General features: G+C 48.9%; 1 pseudogene; it reads right to left on the bottom strand.

Moving 5' to 3' along the window:
- Nucleotides 1-12635: 12635 nt before the first annotated feature.
- Nucleotides 12636-16310, bottom strand: LOC129332647 (uncharacterized protein K02A2.6-like; annotated as a pseudogene).
- Between the last annotated feature and the right edge of the window lie 369 nt (nt 16311-16679).

Below are 16679 nucleotides of genomic sequence, written 5' to 3'. Positions count from 1 at the left end.
TATCTCCTGTAACATGACTTATGGCCTATGTCATACTCCAGTCCAGGGTCAGGCTACCTAAAGCTACACAGTCACATTCCCAAAGGCTTGTTCATTAGTTCCCTAATTAATGTACAATGGACTGTTTATTGTACATTAAAATATTGAGTACACATTTTTATTAAAGAAAATAAAGTGTGTTATTAAGAAGATTTTGCAACTTTTGGTTTTTATGATATCTAAAACTATTCAACCAAAAAGTTGGTATTGAAGTTAGGGTGAACAAAACATCTTAAGTATGCTACTAATATAAATAGGGGTAGGCAGAAGGGGTGGGGATCCACTAATTTCCAGCAGACAGTCTGGGCCATGATGATCACTTGGATTCTCACAAGGAATGCTGGACTGTGTGAGCCTCGTTCAGTTAGGCACTTCCTATGTTCCTAGAATCAGGGGTGGAGTGGCCATTAATGCCACTGGGAAAAGTCCTGGTGGGCCTAGAGTTACCATTCTCCCTCTGAGGCGGAGGACATCTTGGGTGATTCCCTTTGCCCAACCAGGGAGGCAGGAAGTTGGTTTTTCTTCCTCTTCCTGTTGGAGCCTGGAATACCCCCTTCTTCTCTTCTTTCCTGCCTCCAGGGAGAGCAGTATCTTAGGCAGATTGCTCTGCCTATTTTGCTTGCTAGCACCTAGGAAATCTATTCTTCTTTCTACTTTCTTGTGTATCTTTTCTTCTTCATCTACTTCTATTACCTTCCCCCCCCCTCTGTGGCTTCCTCGCTCTTTATCCCTTTCTATTCTCCCCTCTTTTAACGGTCGACACGACTGAAGACGACATGGAACTCAGAGATTCCAAGGGGAGTTCCATGGACACAGAAGAGGAAGCACCAGCTTCAATCACACTGGCAGTGGAGGGCTCTGATCTATCCGGTACTGTCCTGACCTCTGGGCTGGAATGGGATCCCGGCACCTTTCTGGTTCTTAAGCTGAGTAGTCTTTGCAAGAAGAACAAAAAGAAGCATCGGGACCTGGGGCCATCAGCACGCCTTTGCCAGGAGGCTGAGGAAGGCGCCAAAAAGAAAGCTGCAGAAAAGGCAGGCAACGGTGGCAGCATTTGCATCAAGACCCACACGGCTAACAAAGACGCAGTTGCCACTCTCCCACTAGGAGAAAGCACTACAGGTTATTCCTACTCAAACTGTACCTTGCCTCTTATCGATGAAAGTGTCCCAAGGGCAGGTAACGTACCTGGTGACCCCGGGTGCCCTTCACAGGATGATTTTATGTCTATTCTGAGACAAACAATGATGGAGGAGATCGTTAAAATCTGTCAGCACCCTAACAGACTAGATGGTGAGAAGTCCTCTTCCCCCCTCTCCCCCCAGTAAGCAGTGCTGCTTGGAAAGTCAGTCGCCCACCAAGGCAGCTCAAAAGTCTGATCCAGTCAGATCCAGGGGCAGGGATCGAATTTGAGAAGGGGAGACATCCTCCAAGAATGAGGAGAGAGAGGAGGGAGAGTTCCTCTCCAAGGAAGAGGAGGAGGAAGAGGTGTCCATCCCAGAGCAGCCTGAAAGGCTGTTCAAGATAGATGACTACAAATACCTGCTGTCCAAAGCTTTAGCAGCCTTAGATCTTCAAGAGACCATAAAAGGGGAGGAAGAAGACCCTAAGTCGGGCAAAACTTGTTCCAGGCCCAAAGGGCGCAGAGAATTTTTCCCTAGAGCCAACACACCTGAAAAGGTTTTCCCCTTTCCGGAGTACATTGAAAGACAGTTAAAGGCAGAATGGGCTACCCCAGCAGCCAACAAGCAATTCTCTAGTTCAATAAGAAAATTATATACTTTACCTGTCTATGCCAATGAGTTACTACAGGTCCTGAGAATTGATGCTCCCATGGCAGCTCTTCAAACCACAGGCCTGCTGTCAGAGGATAGACAGGGATCTGTAAAGGACAACTTAGATAGGAGAGCAGAAACCGCTCTCAGACGGGCCCATGAAACGTCGGCCATGGCAATAAGAGCTGCTTCTGCCACATCTATCGTTTCAAGAGCTTCAGTGGTCTGGGTTTGTAAGCTCATTCAACTGCTTCCAGGGAACTACAGACATCTTCTGGAGGGAGCCAATTGGATTTTAAAGGCAAACACTTTCTCAGCAGATGCCACCCTTGATGCCTTGACCTTTTCCTCCAGAGCCATAGCTTCAGCCACCACTAAGAGGCTCCTCTGGCTTAGGGCTTGGCCAGCTGATCTGCACTCCAAATTTATTTTTATGGCCTACCCTCTTCAAGGAGACAAACTCTTCGGGGAAGCATTAGAGAAGGTCCTTGTGGAGACTCAGGACAAGGAAAAGGCATTGCCTAAAACACTCAAAAGAGCAGACATGTACCTTTACCTCTCAGTCCTTTCGTCCCCACCACACTCTGCTGAGATACCATCAGGAATCCAAGCACTCATCCTGGAACCTCTCTAGATAAAACAATAAGAGAGGCTCCTTGGGATCCAGGTCCAACAAGCCTTTTCACCCCAGAGGAGACAGACAGGGGCCGATTCCAGATGGCCAGAAATTGTGGTTTTTCTGCGGAAATAATCGCTTACCGGCCACACGTTCAGTTTCGTCTCCATCCACTTTGTCTCGCAGCGTGCCATGCCATCCCGCTTCCGGATGTTCGCACGGCCAACTGAGGTACCCGGGATTGGTTGTTTCCTCCCCGTCACAGTTGACGTCGGCGGCCTTCATTGGTTCGCATTTCAGTTTTTTTTAAAAAAAATTTTTACGTGTTTTGCGCAAATGCGCAAATGCACAAATGTGCAGGTATGCGAATATGCAGCGTCAACTTTTGTGCATTTGTGCATTTGTGCATTTGTGCGCATTTGCGCAGTTCGATGTGCGCAAACGTGCAACTGCGCAAATGTGCCCGGTTTTTTAAAAAAAACTAAGGGAATATTGTTGCCGGCCAGCCGGCAAAGGAAGGAGGGAAAGGGGAGGGCCTCTCCACAGCGACGAAGCATCCAGAAGTGTGCAAACCCGCAATATGGCGTTCACACCGTCCGCTTCTGGAGCGCAACACAGCGCCATGAACTGGAGGTAAGCAGGGATGGGACATTACGGGTTTTAATGAGTGAGGTCGCTGGAAAAGCGAAAGCACTCGCTTTATTTGTGCCCGTCTGGAATCGGCCAGGGTTTCAACGCCAAAGCCCCGAAGTCCTGACTTGCTTCGGGCTCCAGTGAGAGGGAGACTACAACTGTTTGAACAAGTTTGGGAAGGATCAAAGGCAGATGCCTGGACCTTTGAAGTGGTCTCCAAAGGTTACTCCATCAAGTTCAGCTCATACCCACCAGATCACTTTCTGAAGTCTCCCCTGCGCAAGAACCTTCAACAGAAACTTATCACCTGAAAAGCAATACAGCATCTTTTGGAGATAAGGCCATAGAGCCAGTTCCCCGACACGAGGTGAGATGGGGGATTTACTCCATTTTCTTTACTGTCCCAAAGCAAAATGGGGACTGGAGAGCAATACTGGACTTGAAATTTGTAAATCAATTCATAAAGTTGAAGCATTTCTTCATGGAAACATGCTTCATCTCAGAAGCCCTACCCTCCAGGGAATTCCTCACCTTGATAGATCTTACAGAGGGATATCTTCACATTCCTGTTCATCCATCTCACCATCGCTTTCTAAGATTTTGTGTAAACAACCAACATTTCCAGTTCAGGGCGCTACCATTCGGACTGGCTACAGCACCCAGGGTGTTCTCCAAAGTACTAATCAATGCTATTGTCCACCTGATTCGGTTTCGTTTTCTCAGCCATGCCGGACGCTCCTCTCGGCTGGTCTGGGAGGAAACGACCGGGCACCCTGACCGGGCGGCTGACCCGCAAGGATTAGCCCCCAGGACTCCCAGGGAGGGAGCCGGGGTCCGGGACGCGGCGGGAAGAACTCCCCGAAATCAATGCGGGGGGGGAATTGCCCGTTTGTCCCTATGGAGGCCGGCAGATGTGCGCGGCGCCTCGAGTGCCGCCGGGCAACGAGAAACGGCAAGTAAAAGAAACAGGCGGAAGCCTGTAAACAAGCGAATCCCTTCTGTTCTACAAGCGTTTGTGAAGGAGAGGTTGATCTGAAGAAGACTCGCTCTTCCCCTTCGTTGAGTTCCAGAATTTTGTTGGCGCCCCCCCCCAAATGGCAGCAAAGAGGCAAAGTCCCGCTCTCGGTAAGTCAATCTCGGCTACCTTGCAGAAGGGGGAGTCGCTCGAAGAGTTGGTACGCAGGGCGGTGGTGGAAGCTATAAAACCCTTTGTTGACAAGCTGAACGAAACTGATCAAAGGGTGGGCTCAATTGAAAGCGAGGTGAAAACCATTAAGGCAGCAGCGGGGGGGGGGCAGAAAAGTCTGCTCTGGAAAGTGCGTCACTTGTGAAGGCTACAAAAAAGGACCTGAAGTTGGTGGAGAACCAGCTGATCGGGCTACAGGTGGAACGAACGCAGACAATTTTGCGTCTCCAAAACGTGAAAGAGGAGGAAAATGAGGATCTGTGGGATTTGGTCTCGGAATTACTGGCGACACCCGCGAGGACGACTAAAGAAGAGGTTAAAAGCGCCATTTTGGAGGTCCGTCGGGCTTCTTCAAAATATGCAACAAAGCGACAGTTGCCTCGTGAGATCATTATTGACTTTTCATCTAAAAAGATTCGGGACACCATCCTATATAACTCATACAATGCGGATTTGGACTTTATGGGTTTGAAAGTCAAGATTTTGAAGGACGTTCCATTTCTAGTCCGGAAACGGCGTTTTAAATATAAAAAGTTTGTAGCACTTCTGAGGGACCATGGAATAAAGTACAAATGGTTATTCCCGGAAGGAATATGGTTCAGATATAAAGATCAGGCCTATAAGATATTATCAGAAGATCAACTAAAGGATTTTGAGAATAAAAACCCAGAACTCTGCTGCACCAAGAACGAGGAAAAGGAGGAGCCGGAGGGGGGGGGGGGAGGAGGAGAGCATCGCAACAGCAGTTGCACAGAGAGAATTGCGTCCGGGACCTAGAAGGGGGAGGAAAGTTTAACCAGAATTTGAAATGTTTATTCTCTGTATGATTAACCACTCCATCATTATTTTATGGAGCTATTTTTGTATTGACAGTATGAAGGGAAACATTGAAGTGTAGTGTTTAGTGTTTGTAGTTCATTCCCCCCCTTTTCTTTTTCCACCCCCCCTTTGTCCCTTCCCTCTCCCCTTTCCTTGTGATAGTTTTGTGTAGTGTTTTGTAGCTATGAAAAAAAAAATGCTATTGTCCACCTCAGGGAGAAGGGTATACACATTCACCCATATTCAGACGACATCCTTATCAGAGCGAAATCCAAAGAAAAAGCTCTCCAGGACACTTGGACGGCAATCCACTCCCTCCAGGCACACGGCTTTCTAGTGAACATGACCAAATGCCCCATCCTCCCCTCACAGAGGCTCTTGCATCTGGGGATGTGGTGGACACCAAGGAAGGCAGTCTTGAATCTTTTCCTTCCCCAGGAGAAGATTCAAAAAATCAAAGAGTTGGTCAAGTCACTGATCCAGAACTGCACCACATCTCTAATGACCTTATTCAAGCTGCTGGGAACCTTGGTGGCGAACTGTGAAGCCATCTATTGGGGCCAGAGAACTCCTCAACTTCCTTCAGCCTTTTCAGTTCCAGATTATGGCCAAGTCCAACAGTCAGATCAATTTACCTCGGAAAGTCAAAGGAAGTCTCAGATAGTAGTCTCGAGATAACAACCTAAAACAAGGCAAATCCTTCCTTAATCCCCAGAGGATACAGATCTTCACCGATGCCAGACTAACCAGTTGAGGAGTGACCTTGGAGGGGCACCTGACCAAGGGTCTCTGGACAGAGGAGGAATCATGGCTTCCCATCAACCTTCTAGAGATGAGGGCGATACGACTGACTCTTTCCCACTTCTCCAACCTGCTCTCAGGCAAACACATTCTGGTACGCACGGAGCACACCTATGTCAAGGCACACCTATCAACAACCAAGTCATCCAGACTCCACAAAGAGGCGTCCAAAGTCATTGCGTGGGCAGAAATCCATCTGCTCTCCATTCAGGCCAAACACATCAAAGAAACTGCCAATCTGCAGGCCAACTGGTTGAGCAGGCAATCCATTCAACCAGGAGAGTGGACCCTCAAGCAGGAAGTTCCAGGAGGTGGCACTTCATTTCGGCTTGCTGATCCTGGACCTCTTTGCAACTTACCTGAACAACCGAGACCCACGATTCTTCACCAGGTACTTTCATCCACAGGCAGAGGGGAATGATGTGCTATCCTCACCTTGGCCAAAGGGACTGCTTTACACTTTCACTCCCATCCCAGTCCTGCCAAAACTACTGAGGAGAGTAGCTGACCTGGGCATGGAAGTGATCCTAATAGCCCCTTGGTGGCCAAGCAGACCTTGGTTCTTGACACTGCAGGCGATGTCCTCTTCCCTGCCTCTACACCTTCCTTCCAGACTTACTCCATCAGGGTCCAATACACCACCCCAACCCAGACTGGATGTGCTTGACTTCTTGGAGATTGAGAGGAACTCCCTTTCTATTCTAGGATATCCCTTTCAAGTAGTACATACACTCCTAGCCTCAAGAAAAAAGTTGATGATCAGGATTTACAACATGGCCTGGAAGGCATTCGTCAGATAGTCAAAAAGGAAGCAAGTGGACTATCTGCATCCCTCACTGAGTACAATCCTAGCCTTCCTGCAAGACAGTCTATATTCAGGCCTCAAGCCAGCCACTCTACACAAACAGGTGGCAGCTTTGTCTTCGGAACTACCTCAGCTGGAAGGCTTCAGCCTTTCTAAACATCCACATGTAACCAATTCCTGAGGGGTGCGTCCTTGTTAAGTCCACCGACTGTCCACCACTTCCCTACCTGAAGACTTAACGCCATGTTCTGTTCTCACTAAACCACCTTTCGAGACACTGAGGGAAGTCCCATTAAAATGGCTGAAATTAAAAACCATTTTTCTTGTGGCTATCACTTCAGCCAAAAGGATCTCCAAACTCGGGGCATTATCCATAAAACCCAACTTATGCATTTTTCACGACAAAGTGGTCCTTCACACGGAACCTACTTTTTTACCTAAGACCAGCTCAATGTTTCACAGGATGCAGGAGATCTACCTACCTTCTTTCTGTCCTAATCCAGCTCACTCTAAAGAGAAGGAATGGCACACACTTGATGTGAGGAGGGCTCTCAAAACATTCCTCACTAGGACGGGAACAATAAGGAAGTCAGATTCTCTTTTCATCAACACGCCCGCTGCCCCCCCCCCCATGTGGGCAAGAAGATGGTGGCATCGACGATAGGCAAGAATATCAGATCGTGCATCACTGAGGGTTACAAAGTCTGCAAAAGAGAAATTCCAGAAGGGATCATGGCTCACTCTATCAGAAGCGCAGCAACCAATGCAGTGCTTCATAACAATGCATCAGCGGAAGAGATCTGCAAGACTGCCACGTGGTCCTCAGTCTCTACCTTAGTGAAGCATTACAGATTGAACTTGTATGACTCAGTGGATGCGGCGTTTGGAAGCAGAGTACTTCAGCATGTGATGCAGGATGAGGAACATCACCCACCTGGTGAAGAGTAACTGCTTTGGAAGCACCTAAGATGTCCTCCACCTCAGAGGGAGAATGGACCTTTGGACACTTACCGAGAAGGGTCCTTCTCCTCTGAGAAAAGGGGACATCTTGCCCTCCCGAGTTCCTTGTCCCTTTACCTTACTGTTTCTATTATATCACACTGTTTTTCTTCTAATAATAACTCTCCTTCTACCTTGATCCTAGATTTTTCCTCTGTTTCAGATTAGACATTCACAGGAAGTAATCAGAATAGTCTTAATACAGTTACCAGTGAGAATACTGCTGTTTGGAGTTACCCAAACTGAGGAAGGGGGTGTTCCAGGCTCCAACAGGAAAAGGAAGAAATGTCAACTTCCTGCCTCTCTGATTGAGCAAAGGGAATCACCCAAGGTGTCCTCTTGTCCTCAGAGGAGAAGGACCCTTCTCGGTAAGTGTCCAAAGGTCTGTTCCCCCAGTGGGGGTGGGGAATCCCCTGCTCCCAGCCTCCACCCCCTGCCACCTGTAATCTGGACGGTGGGGGAGACGGTGCAGGAATGGGTCAAGAACCCCCCAGAGCATGCTCTCATGTGCTTTGGAATGCTTCCATATCACTCCAGGAATTATGTTAGACTGGGGCCAATTTTTACCAAATTGGCCCCTGGTGCGGCCCATTGCTTCTGCATCATACCAGGAGTGATGCCATCTCTGACAAAATGCAGAAGCATTCCGGAGTGCTTACATGCAAAGAGAGTGCTCCTATAGAACCCTCCATGCTCCCCCACCCCCCACTTTGAGCCCTGGGGGACCTGGCAACCCTAGGTGGACCAATAGCCTGTGGATGGATTGCCCTATGTGAAGTTTGTTGGAGCCACCACTACCATAAGCTGGCTACCCTTGCCTCATGGAAGACAGACAGGAGCTCCCACAACAAAACAGATGCTCCATCTTATGTTAGGTGCACAGGAGCCTCGGCCACTGCTCTCACGAGCCAGAGGCCACTGCCTTGTGTGAGTAAAGTTGCCAACTCCAGGTTGGGAAACTCATGGAGATTTGGAGCTGGAGCCTGGGAAGGGTTGGGTTGTGGGAGGGGAGGGATCTCAACAGGGTAAAATTCCATTAAGTCCACCTTCCAAAGCAATCATTTTCTCCAGGAGAACTAATCTCTGTACTCTGGAGAGCAGCTGCAATTCCAAGAGATTTCCTGGTCCCATCTGGAGGCTGGTATCTCTTTGTATAAGACTTCCGTGAGCTGCTGTCACAAGCTGTTGGTCCCTGCCATGCACAAGGTGGGTGGCTACAGCTGGCGGCCACCACCCAGTGTAAGGCAGGCAGAAGCTTCAGTGAGCCCGTTCCTTCCCTCCCCCTTTATCAGGGGTGGGGCAGGGCTGTGGGGCCTCCCAGACTGCCCCTGCCTAGCATACATGTAGTTTAGTTAAGTTCTTGAGTTCTTTTGCTTAGTGAATAGTACACATCACAGCATGCCACAGATATTCCGATAAATAATGAGGTACAGTAGACCATGAATGAGACTGAAGTCAACTCACTCTTGAGCTAAGAGACTGTGAGGTGAAGGAAGAATGATCTTGTTCCTGCCATGAATTTCTTAATTGGTCTTAGTTAAACCCATTTCTTAACTCAGCTATGTATCTGCAACATGGGGATAATATTATCAACCAACCTGACAGGGTTGTTGTGACGGATAAGCTGAGGTCCTGCCTCTTTCTGTCAGTTGTCTATCTCCTATATATCTGTTGTGTGTGTGTGTGTGTGTGCGTGCGTGCACACGCTAAGAAGCTAAGACCCATTTCAGGCCCTCAGATGGGTGAAGGAGCCAGATGGGAGGGCAGAATGACAGAGAAAAAGCTGTTACAATGTCAGGTCCAGATAGTTCTTCATCTCAAGAATTTTAGTTGGGAGATTATGTCTCAAGAGACTATGTAGGCCTTGGAGTGTGTTTTTTCTTCAAAAAGGGTCAAACCAGTGACTATTTGGAGATAGGGTTTAGGCTTACAGAGGGGTAGATTGATAATCCTTTCTCAGGAGACTTTGGAAATCTCAGAGCCTATCTTTTATGATAAAACAGGCTAGCATAGTAAATGCTAGAAGAAGACACTGAAATGGTCTCAGGGCCCAGTTTCTAAAGGAAAGTGCCTAATGATTTCTAGTTTGGGGCAGAGCTCACATTTACACTATGAGATTCCTGAGTCTGAAGGGAAGGTAATAATACAATACAAGCTTGGCTGTTAACTGTTCTTTGCACGTAAGAGTTAACATCTGAAATATTGTAACGTAGGACCAAACTAGACATTACAACATTCATAGGCATGACCCATGGAACTCATGCCAGTTTAGAGCTGAGCTTGGGCTAATTAAAAATGATGTGAGGGCCTGATCCTGGTCCTACCATGCTGCGAGCTTGATCAGAATTGGGCCCTTGCAGTATTTTTAAATGACCCAAGTTCATCCCTAAAATGATGGCAGTGTCCAGTTTGGACCTATGGATGTCAAAACATCTAGTTTGGCCCTTACTGTATCCAGCAAAAGCCATATGATATCTGTAAATACTTTTAAGCCTCATTATGGAAACATCCTATTTCTCCTAATCCTGGTAGGAGAAAGTTTTTCCTGTTTCCCTGATGCATTTAGAAGGCCACTTGGGTTCAGTTTGTTGGTAGAAGGTTGGGGGGTAGAGATCACTATGGTAGAAACACACAGCATGCTAGCTCTTCTTAAATGATGTATATAACCCCAACCTGAACACATAAGAGTATTGTATACATGGTAAACAGAGCTTTATTTTTGAGGTGGTGCAAATATAACTAATCAGCCAATTCATATATGGTTGTGGCATTTTTATGTATTTTTAAAAAATATTTATAGCCCAGCTTTCTTTGTGATTCAAAATGTCTTGCCAATCACAAATAAAAACCCCAGAATAAAATAAAAACCTCTTTTCCCACAAAATACCTGCAGTCAATATGCCATTAAAAGCCCTGGCAAAACCTCCTAGACATTTCTAGAGATGGGGCCCACTCCAATTCCTCAGGGAGCTTGTTCCATAATGTAGGAGCTACAATAGAGAAGGCACAGGCTACAGTTGTTGCCAGGTGGCTTACCCTAAGTGGGGGGACCACTAGCAGGTGGTTGGCAGTGAGGACTGCAACTGAAGCACAGGGACGTATGAGAAGTCCCTACAATGTTCAATCTGTTTCTGATTTTAAAATCTGAAAAGCAGTCCCCCCCCCCTTCCTGCAAATGCGATTTTTGCAGTCTTTGAGTAACAGATTAGGTATTCCATGCTGAAATGGTTTTATTGTGACTGCCGGAAAGTAGAGATATTGTGTTTGCATTAACCTATGAACCCTTTGACAAGGCTAATAATGCTAAAACAGACAGATGGCTTATTCAATATAGGCCGGACCTAATATGGGTAAGGTTGAGTTTGATTGCTTGTTTGTAACTGCTAATCCATCACCGTGTTCTCTTGAGTCAATACAATCTGAATCAAACCACCATAGCGGATCAATTGAAGTAGTGATATATGGCATGTAAGCCACTAATCAATGCAAATAATCAGCCTAAAAGGGGCAGGCAAGGAGAAGTGTCGTAGCTAGCAATACTTCAGTTTACAACATTAAATGTATTTGAATGAGCACCCTAAATCAGTTGTTTAACCATCAAGCTTCTGAAAAAGGTAGGCCATGACATTTAAATGAAGCAATATGCTTTGGGCTGTGTTTAGGCCTTGCCCTGGGAAACCAATTTGCCTCTCCCACAAACTATCTGCCTTATACTATTTGTTTATTGGTCCCTGTAGCCCAGTATTGTCTAATCTGGATAGCTGTGACTTTTAAGCAGAGAAAAATCTTTCCCAGCCATATTACCTGAGAGTCTTATACTGATAATGCTGGGTAAACAGGCAAAACACAAAATGCAAGCACTGGTGCACAATGCAGCTTCTCGAGAATCTCTGCTATCATGTTTAAGTAAGTTTCTAGCACATATGACTGTGGTAATATTTGCAAGTGTTTGCCAATGGCAGAAAATATTAATATTTATTGGGTTTGGAGTTCTGTTGGCTAGCAGCTGCAGAGAGACTGAAAGGGTAGATACACACTGGAATGGCACCCCATGATGTCATGACATCATTTCAGACTATATAACTGGAAGAGATGACATCGTGACACAGGATGCTCTAGGATACACTCAACATTCTCTAAAAAAACCATAGATTTACATGTGAATCTTAGAGTGTCTTGCTGTGTGGTGATTAGAGATAGGCACGAACAGCAATACAGACTAAAAAAAGCCACGAACAGCCCAATCAGCTGTTCGCAAACAAGCTGTTTGTGAGGCCCCATTCTAAACAAATAGGCAGTCATTGTAAACCTCCTTGGTTGCTGTTCGTCAAGCCAGACAATCTGGCACCTGCAATCAATTCCCTTGGCAACCGGAGACAGGGACTGCCTGAACTCTGTCTGAACTCCTGCTGTTGCCCTGGAAACAGGTCATGTTCGTCAATGTTCGTTGTTCGTTGTTCATGGATGAAACGAACAACAAACACCATGTTAGTTGGTTGTTGTGGGTTTTCCGGGCTGTATTGCCATGGTCTTGGCATTGTAGTTCCTGACGTTTTGCCAGCAGCTGTGGCTGGCATCTTCAGAGGTGTAGCACCAAAAGACAGAGATCTCTCAGTGTCACAGTGTGGAAAAGATTTTGGCAGGTCATTTATATCTACTCGGGAGGAGTGGGGTTGAGCTGAGTCATCCTGTAAGAGTTTCCCAGGGTGTGGAATGCTAATGGCGGGAGGCTTCACTGTATCCTGAGGAGTTTCTTTTGCATATGGATTGGTGCTTGATGTGCTAATCTTCTCTGCAGGGCTATTGTCAGGTATAGAGTGTTTTGTTAGCCTGGTGTAGCCCTGCAGAGAAGATTAGCACATCAAGCACCAATCCATATGCAAAAGAACCTCCTCAGGATACAGTGAAGCCTCCCGCCATTAGCATTCCACACCCTGGGAAACTCTTACAGGATGACTCAGCTCAACCCCACTTGATGGTGTCTGGTAGCCCGTGTGTCGCAATGAGGCGCCGCATGGCGTGGATGACAACTCCTGAGGTCATGGCTGATACTGGGACTACTTCCAGCCACTTGGAGTATGAGTCCACAACGACTAGGAATCTGTGTCCTTGAAAGTGCCCCGCAAAGTCTATATGAAGTCGCGACCATGGCGTTTGCGTTGTCTCCCAGGCTTGCACTGGTGCTTGCGGCATCTCAGGCTGGGCTTCTTGGCAAGGCTGGCAAGTCCGGACCCATCTTTCCACCTCCCTGTCTATTCCCGGCCACCACACGTAGCTGCGGGCCAGTACCTTCATCTTCACTATCCCTGGGTGCCCCACATGCAGCGCCTCTAGTACTTGCTGGCACAGTTTGGGGGGAACGACGACCCTGCTCCCCCAGAGTAGACACCCTTTGTGCACTGACAGTTCATGCTGACAGGAGCGAAATGGTTGGAGCTCAGGCTCAGCTCCCCCCACTGGCCACCCCCTCCACACCCAGTTGAGGACCCGGGAGATGGAGGGGTCCTTGGCAGACTGCGCCACTATGTCAGAAGCCACAAGGGGGGGCTGTGGTAAGTCCTCAATTTGCATGACCCCGTGGGCCGGCGAGGGGTCCTCGGCAGGCTCTGGTAATGGCAGGCAGCTGAGGGCATTGGCATGCCCGATGGCCTTCCCCGGCCTGTAGGACAGCTGGTAGTCATAGGCGGACAGGAACACTGACCAGCGCAGCATCCGGGGTGACATGACCTGCGGAGTTTGCCAATTTGCTGCTAAGAGGCCGAGGAGAGGCTTGTGGTCCGTGGTTATCTCAAACGGCTACCCATAGACGTAGTCGTGGAACTTCTTGACTCCCGCGACCAGTGCCAGGGCCTCCTTGTCGATCTTTGCGTAGTTTCTCTCGGCTCGTGACAGGGATCGTGAGAAGTAGGCGATAGGGGCCTCCCGGCTGTCTGACATCCGGTGGCTCAGCACAGTGCCGATTCCATATGGAGAAGCATTGCTGGTAAGGATGAGTGGTTTGCTTTCGTCGAAATGTGTCAGCACGGCCTTGGATGACAGGAGCTGTTTGACTGCTGTGAAAGCACGGGCGTGCCTACAGTCCCACGTCCACTTGGCGTTTTTCTCCAGGAGGTGGTCAAGGGTTCCGCCAGCGATGCCTTGTGTGGCAGGAAGGCATGGTAAAAGTTCAGGAGCCCCAAGAAGGCTTGCAGTTCCTTCTTGGAGCGAGGTTGCGGAGCTTTGGAGACGGCTTGCACCTTGCTTTCCATTGGGTGGATTCCGTCTGCATTGATGAGGAATCCTAGGAACTCTACTCTGGGCACACCAAACTGGCACTTCTCCTTCTTCACCTTGAGTCCCGCGTCTTGGAGGCGGCGCAGCACTTCCCGGAGCCAGTCGGAGAGCTCGTAGGGGGTGGATCCCACAATCAGGATGTCATCAAAGTATGGAATGATGCCCGGGATTCTCCACAGCAACCCCTCCATGAGTCCCTGGAAGATGCCTGGGACTACGCTAACCCCAAACTGGAGTCTCCTGACCTTGAATGCTCCGCGGTGGGTCACGATGGTTTGCGCCTCCGCGGTAGCGTCATCTACAGGAAGTTGCTGGTATGCTTGTGCCAGGTCAATCTTTGCGAATACGCCCCCCCACCCACTAAGGATGCCAGGAGGTGGCTGACCACCGGCACGGGGTAAGCGTGTTGTTGTAGCGCCTTGTTGATAGTGCACTTGTAGTCCGCACAGATTCGCACGTCCCCATTGGCTTTGATGGGCGTGACAATCGGTGTCTCCCAGCAGGCATGCGACACGGGCTCGAGAACTCCCTGGGCGATCAGGCGGTCGAACTCCTCATCTATGCGTGGCTTGAGGGCGAAGGGGATCCGGCACGCCTTGAGGCAGACTGGCGCTGCAGCTGGGTTTAGGTTGAAGGAGACGGGTAGCCCTTTATAGCAGCCGAGGGAACCATTGAACATGGAGGGAAAATCTTCGCAGACTGCGCGGATGCTTGATTGGCTGACTTGTTGGACCCCGGTGACATAGATGCCCAATGCCTCAAACCAATCAAGTCCCAGCAAACTGGTAAGGCGACCCTTGACTACGACCACACGGAGGGGGCCCTGGAACTGCTTGTAGCTGACCTTGACTAGGCCAACTCCTGCCACTGGAACCCACCGTCCCTGGAAGTCCGTCAGGATCAGGTCGCTTGGCTCTAGGCGCTTGCTTCTCCCGCCTGTGCACACTCGGTCGAAGACATCCTTCGGGATGATGGAGAGCGCTGACCCAGAGTCCACTTCCATCTCGCACGGCGTTCCCTCGATCTGCACTGTGACACGGATCTTTGGCTGTACTGTCGCCTTTGTGCTCAGGATGAGAGTCCTGACTGCTTGCTAATCTATGGTATTGCACTCGTTGGACCGGCGTGACCCCTTCTCTGTTAGCTGCCTCGGTGGCGGGGAGTTTCCCTTCTTGGATGCCCTGCAGGCGCGCGCGATGTGGCCTTTCTTCCTGCATACTCGGCATTCTGTGTCTCAGAATGAGCAATGCCGCCTCTCGTGGGTTCCCCAGCAACTGGCACATGGGGGCCCCCTGTACGGTTGCTGCTCGGAGCGCCAGAATCTGGCGGCTTGCATCCAGTTGACTTTGTCATCCTCCTCGGTGTCGCTCTCGAGGTCCTCATGGTGGACTGGTTCTGCGCATTTGGCCAGGGTCGGACTGCGTGATTGCCGCACTTCCTTGGTGGACCATTCGGCTGTCTCCGCCGCGAGTGCTTCCTCCAGGGCCTCTTTAAACGTGAGCGTCTTCTTTGCAAACAGGCGCCACGGCAGCTTCTCGTCCCGCAGGCCGCACACCAGTCTGTCTCGCAGCGTGTTCTCAAGGTCTGGGAAGTTGCATTTCCTGGCCGCTTTTTGCAGGGTGGTGACAAAGTTGCTAACAGACTCACCATGTGCTTGGTCTCGCTTGTGGAAGACATGGCAGCTAGCAACTTCCGATGGCTGCTGTGAGAAGTGGTCTCGGAGCTTGTCTTTGATCTCGCTGCTGTGCCCATGCCTCTCCTAGTCTAGGCCAGCCAGGAGCAGCACAGACACAGTAGTGCCCAGATTCACCCTATGTTGGCAGCACCCATATTCCTCCTTTCCAGCCATAACACATCCAGGCAGTGAAGATAATTGTGGACTCAGCAGCTCCCAGCTTCACTCTGTGCCAATGGCACTCTGTTCCTGCTCACCAGTCCCGCCACCACAGCAGCACCCCACTTTGCCCTTCCCAAGTACTGGCACTGTGCCGCTGGTGAACAGGAGCACAGGCTTAGTGCTGCATGGCTTCAGTCTACCAGGAGGAGCACAGGAATAGCAATGTCTGATTTCACCCTGCTGGCATGGGTGTGGCGCAGCCAGGGTAAAGGAACTTCATACTCCTCCTCACCATTCCCACTGTGGCTGCTGAGGAACAAAGGCAAAGCAGCATCTGGCTTTACCCTGTTCTGTCTGAGACGTAGTGCTTCTGGAAAGGTAGTGCTTGCCTTTGCCCTGCTGACTTGTGTGAGGTACAGCCAACAAGGAAGAATGCAGTGGCAGCTCCCTTCTCTCCAGCTGGCTCTATGGCCCTTCATCAGGGCTGTTTTGACCTCCCTGTCCACTCTGGTTACTCGAGAGGCCATGTTCATTTTGTCAGAAGGCAGATGTTTACTCAGTGATCGTGGTTTTGGACTGCTTGTCTTTCTGTTGACTCAAATAAGTCTTTAATTTCACATAAAAATGGCTACATCATGGTATATTTGTAATGTACTTGTAGTCTTGCTTCCCTCAAGAGGGAAGTATGTTACAATATTTCTGTCATCCTTTGGGAAAGATGTTTGTTTATTACAGAGAAAGCTGTCAGCCCATTAGAGAAATCATAATTGATTAATCATATGTGTTTTAATTTATGAATCCATTTAATCAACTAAAGGCGAAAGATTTATGCAATCTGAAGAGAAGCCAGAGTATATCAACTAAATCAGTATACATTTGTATGTAAGTGAAAACAA

The sequence above is a fragment of the Eublepharis macularius genome, chromosome 6 (assembly GCF_028583425.1).
Source record: "Eublepharis macularius isolate TG4126 chromosome 6, MPM_Emac_v1.0, whole genome shotgun sequence".
Taxonomy (NCBI): domain Eukaryota; kingdom Metazoa; phylum Chordata; class Lepidosauria; order Squamata; family Eublepharidae; genus Eublepharis; species Eublepharis macularius.
This window is presented reverse-complemented; position numbering and strand designations above follow the sequence as displayed.